The following is a 20,132-nucleotide window of genomic DNA, read 5'->3' as shown; positions in this document are numbered from 1 at the left end:
TATTATCGACCAACATTTAACGTGGCGAGACCACATATATAAAGTTGCTGGCACAGTCAGTAGACATACCTTGCTGTTGCACAGAATACGCCGTCTTCTGCCGACTGAAACACGTGTCTTATTTAACAAATCCTTTATACATCCCCACTATGATTACTGTAGTACTGATTGGGGAAGTACGAGTCACATTACACGCCTCCAGATACTTCAAAAATATGGCTCTCAGAATTATTATGAATAATTGTGCCAAGAGCAACTTCATCTGCACCGCTATCTGATAATTCTAGAAAGCTGAAAACTCTTCGTTGGCAAGGGAATATGGTCAAGATTCCTTTGTGGGATGTTTGACCAAGTCCAACTGAGTTTAAAAAAGTTTTATACCAGAGAAAAGTGATTGCTAGGCGACGACGAACAGTGGCATTAGTGTTTGATATTTAACCATTAGCAACAGTTGTCATTTATCGGAGAACCTTTGCTGTCGTGAATATTGAATAAGCCTGTCGGTATGGAATAATATGAGTCCGATTTAGTGTTAGGCCGATGATCCTGAAATTACTGTACTTCTGTGACTTCTGGAATTCAAAGATTGTACTGATAACGTAGCTCCTAGCAATGCCTGAACGTGTTGTAATTACTGGGCCCAAGTTGGCAAGCATCTAGCGATCAGGATTTTACAGAATTTATTGCCATGTGTACCCACACACCTCTAGACTGATCCGTGATCAACGACATGCTAGCATCGTCCACATCTGAATCAGAATCTGAGTTAGAGTCAATGCGCTCAGAAGATGGCAACTTGAATGGAAATGCATAATGTAATATACGTTGTACGAGAACATTTTTGTTTATACAACAATCCCGAATTTCCAGCCTTTCCGCTTTTCAATAATTATTAAATGAAAATCAATAATTAATCTGTATCTGAAGCTATGGTTTATAACAGTGTGAATCGTAGAGTGTTGTACTTTGATGAGACTACATTTTCGTGTCGCACTCTCTGCTTTGAAGTCGCATCCCTCAATCCCCAGTTCTCCTATCAGATCTTGACATCAATATTTACACGTTGTTAGCCCATCATCGTCTTCTTAAGAAGATTTTATCAAGTTCATAAATTTGTTTTCAGAGACAAAGCTTATAAACACTCTACAGCTATGTCTACTTAAACAAAACTTCGTGAAACGTAATGCATATATACATTCCATTAACTAAATCGGTAACTTTCATTTCAACTTGTATTAGAGGTTTCATTAAAATTTACTCGATTTATGTTTATTTGTTTCTGTGAGCTACAACTCGCACATAAGTTGAGATCCTATTCCGTAACGTTATGAATGCTGTCATAAAGGCATAGGTATCCAGCCGAGAGAGAGAGAGAGAGAGAGAGAGAGAGAGAGAGAGAGAGAGAGAGAGAGTTGTTTTAAACTGACACAAAGGATATTGAATGTCACAGATAAGTGCAATCATATTGTTGCATTTATAAACGTACATTTTCACTGACTAGAGTGCTATGGTTGCATATCGCAATTCAGCCAATGGACAGAGCTGTCAAATTCTATTTTGTGTTTTGGGATGGAGAGAAACGTAGGAATGACGTGAAAATTGCCCTGTCGAATAATAGAATTAAAAAGGTCTGGCCATGGCCTGAATTTGACTTTCATTACGAATGTAAAGGTACATGACCTTTCATGATACGGTTTGCATGTCACTGCTGCGTCGACCGGGACATGTCAGTCGGGTAAAAACTTGAAATTTCTAACTTCCACACGCAGAATAAGCTTACAGATCAAGGAAGTGAGATGAAAAAAGAATATTCATCGATAATTATTGATCTTCAATGTGCCTTTGAAGCGTAACAGGGTGAATCTATTCAAGATAAATATTCCGTTGAAATTATCATTGACGCTAAGCAACATCCCTACGTTGACAATGATTGGCTAGCCATACACTGTCAAATCTAATTTCAAATGAATACGCAAGTCTAAGTGTCAATTTTATTTAAAATACTTTAGTTATAAGAGTACGAACGTCCGTTTGCTACTTGTTCGGAAGCAAACAGATTTTGAAGAAATCAAGTAAAGAGAAAACATTATTCTGAATGTGTATTTATTCAAGATTTTGGTGACAACTGATCAGTCTCCTGCCTGTAACGTTTGACAACGGAACGGCAACTTTAGATTACACTCTTCACTAATTTGTAAAGCCAACACTGTTTGGTTTTGGTTTAAATCGCTTTAGCTTACAATGAGGAGAATTATGTTTGGACATGAAAACATACACAGTATTATATCTGGTTATGGGCCCAATTGAATTGCTGCAAAGCATCAAAGGGTTAACGTTTCCGTTATTGTCTGAAGCTATGCGACTATCGTTGCTAATCACTTGTACACATCCCGGTACACATCGGTCATAAGGTTTGAAATGTAGGTATAGTTTTGCAAATTGTAGGGCTAGTTAAAATTAACGGTACAATGTGTTGTTTTCGTTTGTTAGACATAGTTTTAGGGTCTATAACTGATGTAATTAATCATAAAGAAACAGCAAGTGAGACTTTGATCACAGTCTCTCCACAGGGACTGTGTTTTAATTAATCATTTCATATGATGTCACTCCAGACGGTGTCGCTTCGTAGAGTGATCATGGCTCTCTCTCTCTCTCTCTCTCTCTCTCTCTCTCTCTCTTTCTGAATTTTCCAAGAAAATTGGATGTTGTCAGTATAGACAAAGCCGCCGTGTTGTAACATCTGACATTTCCATCCCCCGACCTCGTCCGGCAGTTGCAGATACCCGTCGGCAGGTTATACGAACTTTCAGCCAATGAGCATTGAGCAATAAAAGAACGCATAGCGTACCAGAATGAGAGAAGCTGCAGGACGCCGTGACGTCATTGTCATACATTTGTTTATAAACAATAGCCTTTCATAGGAACGGACTGGACTAGAAAACGTCGCTTGATTCTGTCGACATTTGCTCGCTGATTTTGGAAAATTAGAACCACTGCAATATCTGCATAATGTTAGATTTGTTAACGATTGCCGAATTGATCAGTAGCCTGACAAAGAAGAAGAAGAAGAGTGTGGTCGAAGGGCTTGACCTTGACAAAGACTTCGAAAGGTTTGTAACAATTCGAATTATGCTTTGCAGGGTTGCCATAGAAATCGACCGTATTGTCATTTTACCTACCAAGGCAATATGAGATATTGCCAGAAATTCTTTTGAATGCACCTTATCTGTAGCGTTTCCCGGGATCCTTTCCTAACATACAGATTGAAACAGTGCTTTTTATCATACTCTTGTTGAAAATAATGAATTTGGTCTTTTGATACATGTCCGACAGTGAGATTCGATTGATTGCGATATATATATATATATATATATATATATATATATATATATATATATATATATATATATTTATATAAAGTTTATTCAAGCAATTTTAAAGCTCTTTTGGCCACTTTATAGAACATTTGTTTTGTTGTTTCCCTACACTTCTGCAGGGAATCCCTAAACTGCAATGATCATTACACACGTATAAGCTGTGTCCACAAAAAGAATACTCAAAATTTCAGCATGAAAAACGGGTTAGGGTCAGATACGGTAGTATATAGGGGGTATACAGAAGCAGAATACTGAAAAACTTGGCACAAGTTACAGCTTATGTTCCTTTAAAAACCCACTGCAGTGTCTGATATCAGCAGTAAATCATCAGCATACATTATACATTTTAACTTTGGCCCATCAAAGTTAACTGGAGATGCAGACACAAATACTGTCATGAGCACCATCCCGTAGGCGAGCGACAAATCTTAAGCTTAATGTTGCCATTGCTATCGCATGTACTATTGTATGCCATGGAATAATTTATAAATAAATTTGTCAAGTATTTATTAAATTAACATATTTTAGGAAGACGTATTCTTGAAATTACCTTCAAAGATTCAGTTAGAAATACATTGCTGTTCACCTCGTTGAATCCAATTCGGATTAGAGGATCCGAAAGCGAGGCTACTTTCAGCTTTTTCCATGTAGTTTGTCTGGCTAGACCCATTTGCACTGCTGGCATGACCTCGCCTATGGCAGGGCTGTGTGTTACCGGCGTTATACGGCCTCCCAGACCGTATAACGCCGGTAACACACAGCTATGCTATACAAGAGCTAGCAGCTGCTAGCCCGCTGGCCTCCGCCACAGGTGTCCGCAGTTGCCGGTTCTCTCTCTATGCATGTACACCGGTAACTCCGGACACCTGTGGCCTCCGCCAGCTCACGCAAGCTGGCTTCTCAGCGTGAGCAGCGCAGCCAGCGGTAGAAATGGGGCAGGGGACCGACTGACCTGAGCTGACGTCATGGCGGGCGGCAGTATCTTGCTTGGGAGTAGCAGTATCATTATCGCAGAACAAATCGCCGAAACACTCAGTTCTGTAAGCACCGACATTGCTATAATCGTTATCTAACGGACGTTTATCTTTTCAAGACATATATCCCTTGGATTTTACCAGGAGTACATTATGCATCACATTGAGGATGGCTGAGGACCGACCACTCGTTTGAACAAATGTCGTCTGGTCAAGAGACATGACTCAGTCTACGTACGTGGAGGGACCGTGGTCTACTGTATAAATGTTGCGATCACCGATGCAATTAGGAATGATACACATATTATTTTTGTGTCCCGTTGCTGCTGTTCGGATGTATTGTTGATTTGAATACAGTGCACCCCAGATAGAGAAGGTGAGTGAGTGTTTTATAAAATAACAATATGTGACCATGGACTGCAGCTGGATGTGGTGTGTGGGCCTGAATGCAACCAGTATTCTTCGATCAGTGATGGTTTTCTTGCATTGAGTCGAATGCCTATGCCATGGCCGTGATGTTGGTCCAACCGAGGGCCTATGCGATAAAGGTGGTTGTCTGCTTTACACTAAGTCTTACAATTTACAGTAGGACACTGCACTGTACAACCGTATACTGTGTAAGGTGACAGTAGCTCGAGGTTTTGCATACAGTTGTGGGTCGGACGGCAGAACAATTAAAATGGTTTTGCCCCTGACCGACAACCATGGCCAAAACACCGAGCAAGTGTACTGCAGCTAGGGATAGACGTGCCGTACAATTATAATACCGTTAGATTTGGGCGTGAGATTTGACAGAAGGCCGCGTCCATCCCACAATCGCAACCCTGGAGAAATCTTCCAGCCACAGTATTCAGTAATGCATCTATCGTTTTAGACCATGGAGGTATAGGTAGGACATTGGCTATGGTTAGTTGAAATGTATCTGTTGGTGGGCGTGACACCAGACACAACCGTAGAAAAAATCTTCGAGTCTATGGTGCTGCAACTTATAATAATTTTTCGCTTATAATGATTTTTAGATTTTAGTTGTACATGGATAAATCATATGCCCCCTTTATGATTTGCTGTGCTTGATGCTTGCTCATTCATCGAAGATATTGTCATGAAGGTTGGAACGCTGGTATTTCTGTTCTGATAATGGTCAAAATTCAGAGTACACAAAGTTTGTCAGCCACTGTACTAGTACACCTTGATCCCAAACACATGCTGATATATCAAACTGCAGAAAAATATTCAAAAACTATTAAGTCTGATGTTGTGGACATAATCTTAACTAGCTTACTAAACTTACGCCCTGAAAAGATTTTTGGTCAGTGTGTCTTATCACTTGAAAGCCTATGTATTAAACCTTTTTTGTTTGTTTTTGTTTGAAGTAGAGATTGATGACGGAGAAACTAAACCATTAAAGTCGCCAGATTGTGTGCTTTGTACTTCTTTTTTGGCATTAAAATAAGAATTACATGCAAAACCTGAAAATTAACTGTTGAGGGACTGATAGAACTAAATCAGTCTTGAAAAAGATAATTGTGCAAACTGTACTATTGAAGTCTTAGTTTCAATAATGTAGGGGGAGGGAAGCAGTGTGATGATATCAATGGATCCAACACAACAAGACTATTTCAGGGATAGATTAGAAATAGTTTTTCATTTCTGGTGATAAAAATTCACCACCAGAAATAAAATTTAGTGGCAATTTCAAAATCCTGGACGGTGGCAATTTTAGCATGACTTATGACTGCAATGAAATGGTGTGTACCTCAAATTTTTTCATAATATGCCATAGTAAAGGTTCCATTTCATCGTAGTTTCATTTTTAGATGTTCAATTCTGCCTGACAATACTATTTATTTGTTCGGAGTCAAAATGTTTATCATTTAGCAACAGTTATCTATCATGTCAGTTGACCATGATAAGTTTTATTTAATCAGTGTTCTCATCAGCAATACCACCAGAGTTAATCTTTGCTCATAGGGAGTAATATTGAGTCTTCTGCCTGTGTTTCCAGTAAGCCACCATCTGTTGCAACCCCCTGATTTTAAATCTTGATTTTCTTGAGTTCATCTACCGGGTAATGTATTGGTGTTCATCCTACACCTCCAGCATGGCAGCCCTGGACATTCTGCATCCTGTCTATTAGTTATGCATAGTTTACTTTACTACTTTCATGGAAGATCGTCTTAGCAAACGATTGGCTGTTCCAACTATACGGTTTCCACCTGACAACGCCAATGTTGTCGACTACTGTCAACTTAGGTAATTACATATTTACGACATCACGTGGCTGTAGGGTGACATGAATCTTTGTGTAGGAATTGGAATGTACATGTTGTTTTTGCAGTGTTCGCGGTGACTTTTTTCTCCTCGCGTACGGCATACGCATTACTCTGCTAAAATTGCGTAATGGCTGGATTTGAGTGCGTAATTTCACTTCCGCACTCGATTGATGAAAAAACTGACTGCAAAATACAATGTGCCGTTGAATAAACCTACACAACATATTCGGATTGTATGATGTATCATTATTTTAATGTAAACAGTTTAACAAACAACTTGAACAATGTTGAAACATAAAAGCGAAGGTTAGACATGCGACCGTCAAAACACATCGGGCAACCCAAAAGTTAGAGTTATGGCAGCTTATCCAGACGGTTTCTGGACGTTTCGGCACCAAGTCGTTTCGGCCCAAGACGTTTCGGCCTTCGAATTTCAGGCCCTTTGTCCGACGTTTCGGCACCGCAACCCTAGACGTTTCGGCACCGCTGAAGGCTACCTGTGGGAACTAGTGCTGGAGCGTAATCTTAAAAATCAAAGTTCTAAAAAGTACGGTGTCAACTAACATTCACGTACATGCTTTAATATTTGTGAGAACATGGGAAGAGACCGTAAGAAAAAACTTCATATCATTTTCAAATCTTTAACACAAGTTTATCGATATCAATAGCCGCCGACACGGCAAAAGTTTGAAAGCGGTGACGAAACAGCACTGCAAAATTCACACAAAATGCACATAAAGTACTGGTCAGAACGCAAAGGTCACGCTTACTTTTATGACGGATCAGTCAATTACTGAATAGTTTGAAAAAAAAATCAAAACACAGATGCCGAAACGTCTTGGGTTGCAGTGCCGAAGTGACTTGGGCCGGAAAGTGAGAGGCCGAAACGACTTGGGCCGAAACGACTTGGTGCCTGAACGACCAGTTACCATCCAGACACTTCTGCAGTGTTCAAAATTTATCGGGATTCCGACGAGCTCTACCGATGAATCATTTTTTTCACGGACTCGTAGAGCAAAGTTGAAAGAAAACAGATTTGTCTGCTTCGATGCCATTCTGCATGTGCGCTTGATCAAAATTTGGGAACAGCGAGACGCGAACATAATGCACGGTTGGCACTTATATAATTTGTCGCAACATTTCTGTCAATCACTCACTTTCAGAAACTATCGTTCGCCTGAAAATTAGCAATGTAATTCATAGGCACAGCTGACATGATAACGTGCCTAACGTGATAACGTGTGGACTACGATGCCGATTTTTCAGACAACGCCCAGAGAATCCGAAACTTTCCACACAAAATGAGTGATTGACAGAAATGTGTTGCAACAAATTTCGTCTGGTTGTCGCCTAAGCTTAGTCGTGGAGAGTGCTTTCGGTGTTATTCTTTGCGTATAGAAAACGAATTACGATGAGAAAAATGCGTAGAGAGTCAATCTCAATGCGTAAATACGCACGATTTTTGCGTAAACGCGAACTCTGTTTTGTGTGTGTTTTGGTGTCGATAATTTGTTTGCTGTTATATCTCTGGCCCTTGAAAATGACTAGATCAAGATATGTTACCTCTTGTGTTGAATTTTCATATGAAAATTTGAATGTCAGGTGTAGTTTATTGATTTGGCAATGAATTCGACTAGTTCATGTTGAGTTCTGTAAAAGATTATAAAAATGTAGTCTCTGAATCTGTACCAGAGAGCTATTCGTGTCTCGTTCTGCTGGATGATTTTCCTTTCTAGATTGTAGAATGTAATATCGGCTATTTCTTTGCATGATAAGGAGCCTATCCGAGGATTTGTTGATAGTTACCTTTGAATTATGAGTGTAAGCATAGATTATACCGGTATAATGCCCGTGGGTATTATTTTTTACTTTGTAAACGTTTTTTGTTTCATTGCTTCATTGTGCATAGTGTTTGTGTACATAGAAACAACGTCAAGTGCGATGAGAATTATATTGTTCGGAATTCAGACAGTTTCTGTTTTCCATTAGCCTAGAACCTATTCGTCGCTTTCGGCCTTCGTCCGGATGAAGGCTGAAAGCAACAAATAGGGTATTTCTGTATAATCTCGTATGTATGTTTTTCTATTTGGCATTGATTGGTTTAATGTAGTAACTAGATAGTAGTCTATGAATTCAGAGATGTTTTGTGTGGGACTTGAAAAACTGCTAATGATTGGTCTTCCTACATATTAGGCCAAACAAAAAAATATGTGCTGTTCCGATTACCCGACCTACCCCAATTTTAACCCCCCGACCCTAGACTTTTTCACTTATGGAGTTCGCGTGCACCCGGAGACTGTCATGTGGGAAAATTTTGACAGGTCACGTACATGCACTTCCGCATTGCGACGAAGGCCCTCTGTATGCTCTCTGTACTTACGTATCGTTTATAATCAAACCGGCGGGTGGCAATATATAGGATATCATGGAAATCAGGCTATGTGAAATGTATATTTTGTTTAGATACGAGAATTTAAACGTAGGGTTTGTGCGAGGTCGTCGGCGATTGAAATACGCAGTTAAAGAGTGTCGAGGAGTTCAATTTTTTGAGAGAGGGCCGCGGTAACGCCGGTTAGCCAGATCATGGTCGACAAAACAGTGATGCAAAAATATTTTATGTAGCGTTATCCGAGCCCCCTTATACTGCAAAATGTTACCATACAAATGCCAACATGTCAACAGAGGGGGAATCCCTCTATCTGGATGAAACACTGCACGCATTGCTTTACACTACAGGGAGATCAGCTGGTAAATCAGGATTGGCCCGATTGTACAGCAAATGCGTAGTTTATCTTTTACCCCTTCATCAGGAGTTAAAAGTCTGAGAAAGTTAGTATGTGGTCTTGTCCGTAAACTCTAGATAATATACTGACAAAAGTTGTGCCTATTTTGTTACATCTATGTCTCATTGATGGACATCAGCCATATTTGTTTCACATTCTCATTTTATCTTTAACAAGGAATCATCCTCCATACTATTCGCGATTTATTTGATAATTTTACTTGTGTGTTACAGAAACCGACAGTTGGCAATTCGATAGCTGATACACAAATATACTATTAATAGAATACTGATGGTAGTGATTTATCAATTGGTCAAATCACCCGAAAATGAATTACAGAATGTGAAAGAAGTCATAATCCTTTACGTATGATATCATGATTTATGTATGATTGACAAATAACACTGGAATTATGACAACACACAATATGATACCTTTCATAGATTTTATTATTATGAATAATGTAACAATACTCAATATATTTTTCACTCATACAAAATTGTAAGTTAAAAAGTTAACGTGGAACAAGCAGTGATAAAAAAGTTTTCACCTAATTGAAATAAAATGTAAAGAGTTTCCATGCTTTCAATGGCAATTTAAAAGCACACATTCAGAATGCAACATACCACTTCACAATATATCACTTCTGATGCTCATGTCAGTTGAAATTGTATGCGAATAATCAATTGTCAATGACTTTCAGGACAAAATTACTATTTCAATGAACCTTATGGGAAGCTTCAACATTAAAATATTGTTTAGGACTTTCCATGAGTGTTATGGACCCTGCATAGTACCAATGTATTCTATTTGTCAAAATTGTGTGGCTGTATTCTTATAAAGTCTTACAAATATCCTACATTGCTGGTACTGATTGACTACTGCATGGTAAATTTGCATTCATTTGTAACATGATATGCTTAAACTTCAATCACATGAATTTTGTTCAGGTCATAATGAGTTTTGCTTCCTGTTGTGCTACTCATACACTCAATCTTACTGTTATTGATGGTTACAATAATAGTGACAATAAATCAAATCGTTGATTCAGAGAAAATGATTTTTTGAACAAAAATGCAAAAAATTACCCAAAAAATACAAATATAAAAATTTTACCACAATTTGAACATATCTTACAAAGGCGAACCCCGGGATCAGGCGTGCCAAGTTTAAAAGCAATTTGACGAACACTTTATGAGAAGATTTTGACCCAAAAAAAGGGAAAATTTATCGCAAAGGCAATTTTCAAAACTTTAACCACAAGTTGAACAAATGTAACTGGAATCACCATAAAGAACCTGCATACAAAGTTTCAACAAAATCTGGTGTGTGGTTACAGAGTTTTAGCGATTTGCTTGAGTTTCCCTTTTTAATCATTTACAGCCTAGACGATAATTACACCTGACATTGTTGGCAACTCCTCAATTTACACAGCTTGCCTGTTTCCTGTTCTGCTAACAGTTCAGTGCAACCAATGCTCTTTCCACAAGTTTCATGAAGATCAATCACTTGTTCTCTTTAGAACTGAACTTTGTGTTTCACATGTATGTCACTTCCTGTTTCTAATCGTGTTCCCATTTTGTAAATACATACTGTAGTGTTCTAGACGTGACTATGTCAATCATGCATTTGAAGCAGAGCAAATATGTAAGTACATGTGAAATACTTCATAGCTAAATATTTTGAGTCAGAGTGTACTACGTCTGAGCTATCTGAAAATACTGGACCACATAGGTAATACAACATGGCCATGGCTTACCATGCAGGAGTTTTCAGGTTGTATTCATTTTGTGTAAATACAGTGATGTACAAACAGACTAGAACTACCGTTACGCAAGGAAAACAATGAAACATAAGGTCAAAGTCCCTGTAGCTACTTTAGGCATGGACAGTATAGAGGTCGTACATAGCATAACACCAAATATATACTGAGTGCAGAGGTCCCTTGGCAATACAATGTTATACGTATTGTTATGACAGAAGAATGTTTCATTACAGATCCATATTTACACAGACATTCATCAGTAGCAAGCATAGAAAACTGTCATTTATACCTACAGTGTCTTTGCAATCCGTCTCTGACACTAGGTGGACACTTATTCAGGCAGTTTGACAAAAATGATATCAGATGAGTAACTTTTGCGAAACAATGGTTTTTGACAAAAAATGGTAAAACTTGTGTCAAAATACAAAATAGAAGATTTCATCACAATGTCAATATATCACACAAGGATGACCTATAGGAACCTGTATACCAAATATCAAAGCTATCAGACAAGCAGGTTTTTAGAAACACACTTTTTAACCAAAAATGGCAAACATTGCTCCACAATTATAAAATTGTACATTTCATCATATTTTGAATATATTACATGTTGATAACCTCTTTGAACCTGTATACTAAATATCAAAGCTATGACAATTATTTTTTTATGAAAAAGATTTTGACCAAAAATGACAAAAATTGCCTAAAAATACAAAATGCTTTCCAGCTTACTATTTCTTCATGTGGGGGAAGAGATCAAAGTCTGAGGGTGCTAGGTCAGGAGACTATGGTGGGCATGTAGAATGAGTTTGAAGCTGCAGTCACGCACTGTTGCCATGTCAATGACTGACTTGTGAGGTGGAGCATTGTCCGGATGGAACAAGACACCTTTTCTCAACTTTCCCTCGTCGTATTTTTGTCAGCCTCCCGTAACTCCCTCAACAGGTTAGAATAGTACTTTCCGTTGATAGTTTGTCCCTTTTCTAGGTTGTCATCTGAAGAGTTGAAATATATTTAAACCAAGCTTCATTGATCTGGCATCGCTCCTTCATAGTTAGGCTCAAAACTTCTCACCCAACCCTCATATGTGCAAAATCTCTATTACTATACAAAGCTAATGTCTGCATCTTCAGGCTTATGCCTTTTCTTCTTGACACAAGACAACTGCTTCTTTGCAAAGTACCTCGTCTACATAGTCAACTGCCAATCTGAGTACAAAAAAGGAAAACATGGCAAGACAACTTAATAATATACCTGTGTAGTGTTTTGCAACAATGAAAATCTGATGTTTTTAAGGGGGATGGTAAGAGAGGTGTAAAAGTGTATGATAAAATGCATTATTACTTTCTCAAATCAATGTTTCTTCAAAATACACTTACAACACATCAGCTGTACAAGAAAGATATTTGGTGAGTGCATAGTTACATCATCAGTATTTCTTATTGCTCACAGAATTTAAAATTGACTGAATGTTAAAATTCGCATTATCTTGATATCTACATGATTGCTGTGAGTATTGTTACAAGAGATTCATGCACTGTTTGTGAGGATGATGGTCATTATGATGTTTTACCGTATGTGGTATGAGAGAGACTCCATTCCCACGTGACAGGTGTGTGACTCCAACTGGGCCAAAGAGCAATACAGATAAAATTCCCATGTCATTGCTCAAACTGGTTCAGAATAGATCACACACTACAAACTTAGATTGATGAAGAACATGAATAAGTCACACCACTATAGTGGATGGAGATGTGTTGAACGTCTCCATTACCACATGACAGGTGTGTGACTCCGAATGCTTCAATTGTAAATTGATAGTCTATAATTCCCATGTCATTGCTCAAACTGGTTGAAAATAGCTAACGTAGAAATAAAATGAAGGAGAACATTAATACGTGACACCAATATAGTAGTTTTAGATGTCTTGCAAGTCTCCATATCCACATGACAGGTGTGTGACTCTGACTACTCCAAAAAGTCATGCATAGATTAAATTCCCATGTCATTGCTCAAACTGGTTCAGAATAGCTCACCAAGAAATAAAAAGAAGGAGAACATGGATAAGTCACACGATTTACCGGTAGTGGTTGGAGATGTGTTGAGAGTCTCTATTCCCACATGACAGGTGTGTGACTCCGACTGCTCCAAATGTCAATGGATAGGTAAAATTATGATGTCATTATTCAAACTGCTTTTGAATAGCTCATAAAAACATAAAATGAAGGAGAACATTGATAAGTTACAACATTATAGTGTTTGGAAATATAAATTTTACTATAACCCAAACGGGACTCGAACCCCCACACACTCACGGCAACATCGCCTAGCTGCTAGGCCTCACACAAAACCAAACGGCCACTGCTTCCAACCCAAAAGAGTTGGTCACAGTAACCGACTAAGATGTTGCAATTCTGTGCGCGACCGAACAACACAGTATGCGTGGAGCAGACGACACACAGACACAGTACACAGCACACACATATACCGTATAGTAATTGGAAAAGCACGAAGCTTTATACTGAGCTCTCAGACAGCCTCGGGGACAAGTAAATATCCACCAGCAGGACAGTCCACTCAGGTTAAAGAAATATAAATTTTACTATAACCCAAACGGGATTCGAACCCCCACACACTCACGGCAACATCGCCTAGCTGCTAGGCCTCGCACAAAACCAGTCGGCCACTGCTTTCAACCCAAAAGAGTTGGTCACAGTAACCGACTGAGATGTTGCAATTCTGTGCGCGACCGAACAACACGGTGTGCGTGGAGCAGACGACACACAGACACAGTATACAGCACACACACATATAGTAATCGGAAAAGCACGAAGCTTTATACTGAGCTCTCAGACAGCCTCGGGGACAAGTAAATATGCACCAGCAGGACAGTCCACTGAGGTTAAAGAAATATAAATTTTACTATAACCCAAACGGGATTCGAACCCCCACACACTCACGGCAAAATCGCCTAGCTGCTAGGCCTCACACAAAACCAGTAGAGTCTCCATTCCCATGTGACAGGTGTGAGACTCTGACAGCTCCAATTGTCAATTGATACAACAAAATTCCCATGTCAATACTCAAACGGTTTCAGAATAGGTCGCTAAGAAAGAAAATGAGAAAAACATGATATGCATAAGTAATGCATAGTGGTTGGAGATATGATGTGAGTCTCTCCATTCCCATGTGACAGGTGTGTGACTCCAAAAGGTCTAAATTTCAATGAATACAACAAAATTCAAATGTAATTATAAAAAGTGGTTCAGAATACATCAGGAAACCTTAAAACAATAGAAGAAGATGTTATAAGACACACAAATATGGTGGTTAGAGCTGTGTTGAGAGACTCTCCATTCCCACACGACAGGTGTGTGACTCCAAATGCTCCATATATCCATCAATACAACAAAACTCCCGTGTCAATGCTCTAAATGATTAAGAATATGTCACCAGGAAAGTAAATGAAGATCAACATTGATAGATAATGCCATAAGAGTGCTTGGAGAAGTGTTGCAAGTCTCTTCATTCCCACGTGACAGGTGTGTGACTCCAAAAGGTCTCAATTACAATTGATACAACAAAATTCAAATGTAATAATTAAAGGGGGTTCAGAATAGGTCAGAAAAACTTAAAAGATAGGAAAGATGTGTCAGACACAAAGTATGGGGGTTGAAGCTGTGTTGAGAAACTCTCCATTCCCATATGACAGGTATGGGACTCCCAAAGGTCTAAATTACAAGTGATACAACAAAATTCAAATGTGATAATTCAAATGGGTTCAGAATTGGTCAGAAATACTTAAAAGATAGGAAAGATGTGTCAGACACAAAATATTGTGGTTGGAGGTGTGTTGAGAAACTCTCCATTCCCACGTGACAGGTGTGTGACTCCCAAAGGTCTAAATTACAAGTGATACAAAAAAATTCCAATGTAATAAATTAAAGAGGTTCAGAATAGGTGAGGAAAACTTAAAAGATAGGAAAGATGTGTCAGACACAAAATATTGTGGTAGGAGCTGTGTTGAGAAACTCTCCATTCCCACGTGACAGGTGTGTGACTTCCAAAGGTCTAAATTACAAGTTATCCAACAAAATTCACATGCAATAATTAAAAAGGGTTGAGAATAGGTCAGGAAACATAAAAGATATGAGAAGATGTGTCAGACACAAAATATGGGAGATGGAGCTGTGTTGAGAAACTCTCCATTCCCACGTGACAGGTGTGGGACTCCCAAAGGTCTAAATCACAAGTGATACAACAAAATTCAAATGTGATAATTTAAATGGGTTCAGAATAGGCGGGGAAAACTTAAAAGGTATGAGAAGATGTGTCAGACACAAAATATTGTGGTTGGAGGTGTGTTGAGAAACTCTCCATTCCCACGTGACAGGTGTGTGACTCCCAAAGGTCTAAATTACAATTTAAACAACAAAATTGAAATGTGATAATTTAAAGGGGTTCAGAATAGGTCAGAAAAACATAAAAGATAGGAAAGATGTGTTAGACACAAAATATGGGGGTTGGAGCTGTGTTGAGAAACTCTCCATTCCCACGTGACAGGTGTGTGACTCCCAAAGGTCTAAATTACAATTTAAACAACAAAATTGAAATGTGATAATTTAAAGGGGTTCAGAATAGTTCAGAAAAACTTAAAAGATAGGAAAGATGTGTTAGACACAAAATATGGGGGTTGGAGCTGTGTTGAGAAACTCTCCATTCCCACATGACAGGTATGGGACTCCCACAGGTCTAAATTACAAGTGATACAACAAAATTCAAATGTGATAATTTAAATGGGTTCAGAATAGGTGTGGAAAACTTAAAAGATATGCGAAGATGTGTCAGACACAAAATATTGTGGTTGGAGGTGTGTTGAGAAACTCTCCATTCCCACATGACAGGTGTGGGACTCCCAAAGGTCTAAATTACAAGTGATACAACAAAATTCAAATGTGCTAATTTAAATGGGTTCAGAATAGGTGGGGAAAACTTAAAAGATATGAGAAGATGTGTCAGACACAAAATATTGTGGTTGGAGGTGTGTTGAGAAACTCTCCATTCCCACATGACAGGTGTGTGACTCCCAAAGGTCTAAATTACAACTTAAACAACAAAATTCACATGCAATAATTAAAAAGGGTTGAGAATAGGTCAGGAAACATAAAAGATATGAGAAGATGTGTCAGACACAAAATATGGGGGTTGGAGCTGTGTTGAGAAACTCTCCATTCCCACATGACAGGTGTGGACTCCCGAACGTCTAAATTACAAGTGATACAACAAAATTCCAATGTAATAAATTAAAGGGGTTCAGAATAGGTGAGGAAAACTTAAAAGATATGAGAAGATGTGTAAGACATAAAATATTGTGGTCGGAGCTGTGTTGAGAAACTCTTCATTCCCATGTGACATGTGTGTCATGACTCTGAATGCTCTAAATGTCAATCAATACAACATAATTCCAATATTAATGGTCTAATTGTTTCAGAATAGGTCAACAAGAAAGAAAATTGAGGGAAACATAGATAAGTTACACAATTATGGTTGTTGGGGATGTGTTGACAGACTTTCAATTCCTACGAGACAGGTGTGTGACTCTGAATGCTCTAAATGCAAAACAATACAACAAGATCCCCATGTCTATGCGCAAAATGATTCAGAATATGTCACCAGGAAAGAAAATGAAGATCAACATTGATAGATAATTCCATGCTAGCGGTTGGAGATGTGTTGAGAGCCTTTTCATTCCCATGTGACAGGTGTGCAACTCCAAATTTTCTAAATGACAATGGATATCATAAAATGTCAATGTCAATGCTCAAATACAATATGTCATCAAGGAATAACATGAAGGAAAACATTGATAAGCAAAACCATTATTATGAATAGTGTTATGTAGGTCATTTACCCCACACTCATCATGACCTGAGTTCAATTAGTCTAGAACATTCTCAAGGTCACTGCCCTTGATGACCTCACAACCTTGAATTCAATTAGTCATGTTTGGAATGTTCTGGAAAGTTGATTAGTTGTGTAAGGGAGATAATTTTAGAACAGTAATTAGCATGTCAATAAAAGTTCTAGATTGTTCTTACATGCCTTTATAAAAGGGACGTGCACAGCTTCCAGTCAGACTTTTGGATCGTGTCTCTTGTGTGTTACTAAACTCCAGCAGTAGTCATTCTCAAGACTTTTCAAGACCTTCACTGTCAACGCTGGATTTATACTGTGGACTTTGTGCAGCTTCAAGCCTGCAAGCCAAAGGACTGTTCATTCATCCGACTGACTGTTTACAACTCTGAGACTGGAGCTTTGCCGTCCCAGTTGAGATAAGTATCTGTACACTTTTAAAGCTTGTACTCTATCCCTGACTTAGCAATTAGTTTTATTTTGTAATAAATTCTGTTTAAACGTTATTTGCTGAGTTCACCCTTTTGTTCGTTTTCTCTGCACGTAACAAATTGGGGGCTCGTCCGGGAGACGAATATTTTGAGCCGTTTGACAACATTTTGACAGCCTTTTCAAAACTACTGTATACTGTGAACTCAGCGAAATTTAATCATGGCGGAATTTAAACCAGACGAATTTATGGATGACCTTGATCAGGACACATTTAATTCCCTCAGAAAAGACAACCTCATAACACTGGCCAATTTCCTTAAAGTAGAAGTCAAAAGATCTATGCGCAAGAGGGAAATACAGTACCGTATTGCCAAACATCTAGTTGATTTAGGCCAATTTGAGGAATCCACCCTGAAAGATTATGAGCCCGAGTCTACCTCTGAACTCAGAAAATTAGAATTAGAAATGCAGACAAATTTGGAGATCAAGAAACTAGAATTACAATGAGAGAGAAAGAATTACAAATGGAAGAAAGACAGAGAGAAAAGGAGAGAGAATTGGAAGAACATCGACTACAGTTAGAAATGAGACGTTTAGAGCTTGGACAGTCAGGAAAATCCTTCCCTTCACACGGTTTTGACATCACTAAGCATTTCAGGTTAGTCCCCCTTTCCAAGAAAAGGATGTTGATAAATATTTCCTTCATTTTGAGAAAATTGCTCAGAGTCTGAATTGGCCTAAGGAGTCCTGGTCTATGCTTTTGCAGAGTGCTTTGGTGGGTAAAGCCAGAGAAATTTACATTCAATTGTCAGTAGAGCAGGCTTCAGATTATGATTCTGTGAAGGAATTAATTCTCAAGGCTATGAGTTGGTGCCTGAAGCTTACCGTCAGAAATTTAGGGATTGTGAGAAGGTGAAGGATCAAACTTATGTTGAATTTGCTCGAACAAAAGAACAACTGTTTGATCGTTGGTGTTCTTCGGAAAAGGTCAGTCAGAATTATGACAAATTACGACAGCTTGTTTTGATTGAGGAATTTAAAAGGTGCATCCGGAGTGACATCAAGACATTTATCAATGAACAAAAGGCAGATACATTAGAGGTTGCTGCACGTTTGGCCGATGATTATTCATTGACTCACAAATCTTCATTTCTCAGCAAACCATCCCAGTCCTTTTCCTACAGAAACAATGCAGGTAAATTTAACTCCTCCTTTTCATCCAAGAATTTTTCAAAGGAGAGTAGGAAATCAAATGAAAACAGTTCACAAAATTCAAGTAACACTCACACATCATCAGATCCCAAGTCTCAATCTCCTTCTGACAAACAGTTCGGTACACTTTCTTGTAATTATTGTAAGAAAGACGGCCATTTAATGTCAGATTGTTTCAAATTGAAAAGAAAACGTGAAGGTCAAAGTGGTCAAAGTGGATCTAAGCCAACCGGCTTTATTTCTTCATCAACTCAATTAGAGTCTAATAATGTGTGCAACACATTTTCTGAGGTTAAACCCTCTTATCCCCAATTAATGAGGTCAAGGTCAATTCTTCTCAAGATAGCATTATGGGTATTTTCGAGCCATTTATTCATAATGGTTTTATATCACTTTCTAGTGATTTCTCTTCCGCTACCCTGTCAAAATTTTAAGAGATACCGGGGCTTCCCAGTCTCTTTTGTTGGCAGATACCCTGCCGTTTTCTGAAAAGTCATTTTCAGGTTCTAAAGTTCTTATTAAGGGGGTAGATTGTAATGACTACATTCCTGTTCCTCTCCATAATGTCTATTTGTCTTCGGACTTTGTTTCTGGACCTGTGGCTTTAGGTATTAGGCCTTTTTTGCCTTTTGAAGGGATTCACCTTCTTCTTGGAAACGACCTTGCTGGGGACAAGGTCATTACTAATCCACTTGTGACTGATAATCCTACTTTAGATCAGGATCCAGAGCCAATTGAACAAGAGATACCCGATTTATTTCCTTCATGTGCCATTACTCGAGCCATGTCAAAGAAAACTTCCGAGAATCAAAATACTCTCAAAAATAATGTCACAGATGTTGACTTAAATGACACCTTTCTCAGTCAGGTGTTTGACACGGATCATTCCGTTATCCCTCGTGGATTTAAAACTTCCAGTAAAACTTCTGCTGACCAAAGTCAGACATTTTCTAGATCAAATCTCATTGCAGAACAACACAAAGACCCAGATATTTTGTCTTTGTTTGACAGGGTAGATGATGAAGGTAAACTTCAGATAGCTCTGTTTTCCTATTATACAAAATCTGGTATTCTCATGCGTAATTGGAGACCTCCAGATGTCTTGGTTGATGACGACTGGGCTATAAAACATCAAATTGTGGTTCCAAAGCCCTATCGTGCTGAAATATTGCGCCTGGCCCATGAAACGCCCTGGGCTGTCATTTGGGAGTAAGGAAAACTTATCATAAAATTCTCAGTCACTTTTATTGGCCTAATCTCAGGCAGGATGTAGCACATTTCTGTAAAACTTGTCACGCATGTCAAATGGTAGGAAAGCCAAATCAGACCATTCCAAAGGCCCCTTTACAGCCAATTCCTGCATTTCAAGAACCATTTAGTAGGATACTAATAGACTGTGTTGG

General features: G+C 38.6%; 1 long non-coding RNA gene across 1 annotated transcript in view; it reads left to right on the top strand.

Annotated features, from left to right (window-relative positions):
* The first annotated feature begins 4,326 nt into the window (after positions 1-4,326).
* The window catches only part of LOC139132773 (uncharacterized), a 104,785-nt gene continuing 88,979 nt past the window's right edge, over positions 4,327-20,132 (top strand). The window contains exon 1 of the long non-coding RNA XR_011552428.1: positions 4,327-4,727. This is a non-coding gene — a long non-coding RNA (uncharacterized lncRNA). The remainder of the gene's footprint in view (positions 4,728-20,132) is intronic.

Source organism: Ptychodera flava, chromosome 5 (genome assembly GCF_041260155.1).
Source record: "Ptychodera flava strain L36383 chromosome 5, AS_Pfla_20210202, whole genome shotgun sequence".
Classification (NCBI taxonomy): Eukaryota; Metazoa; Hemichordata; class Enteropneusta; family Ptychoderidae; genus Ptychodera; species Ptychodera flava.
This window is presented reverse-complemented; position numbering and strand designations above follow the sequence as displayed.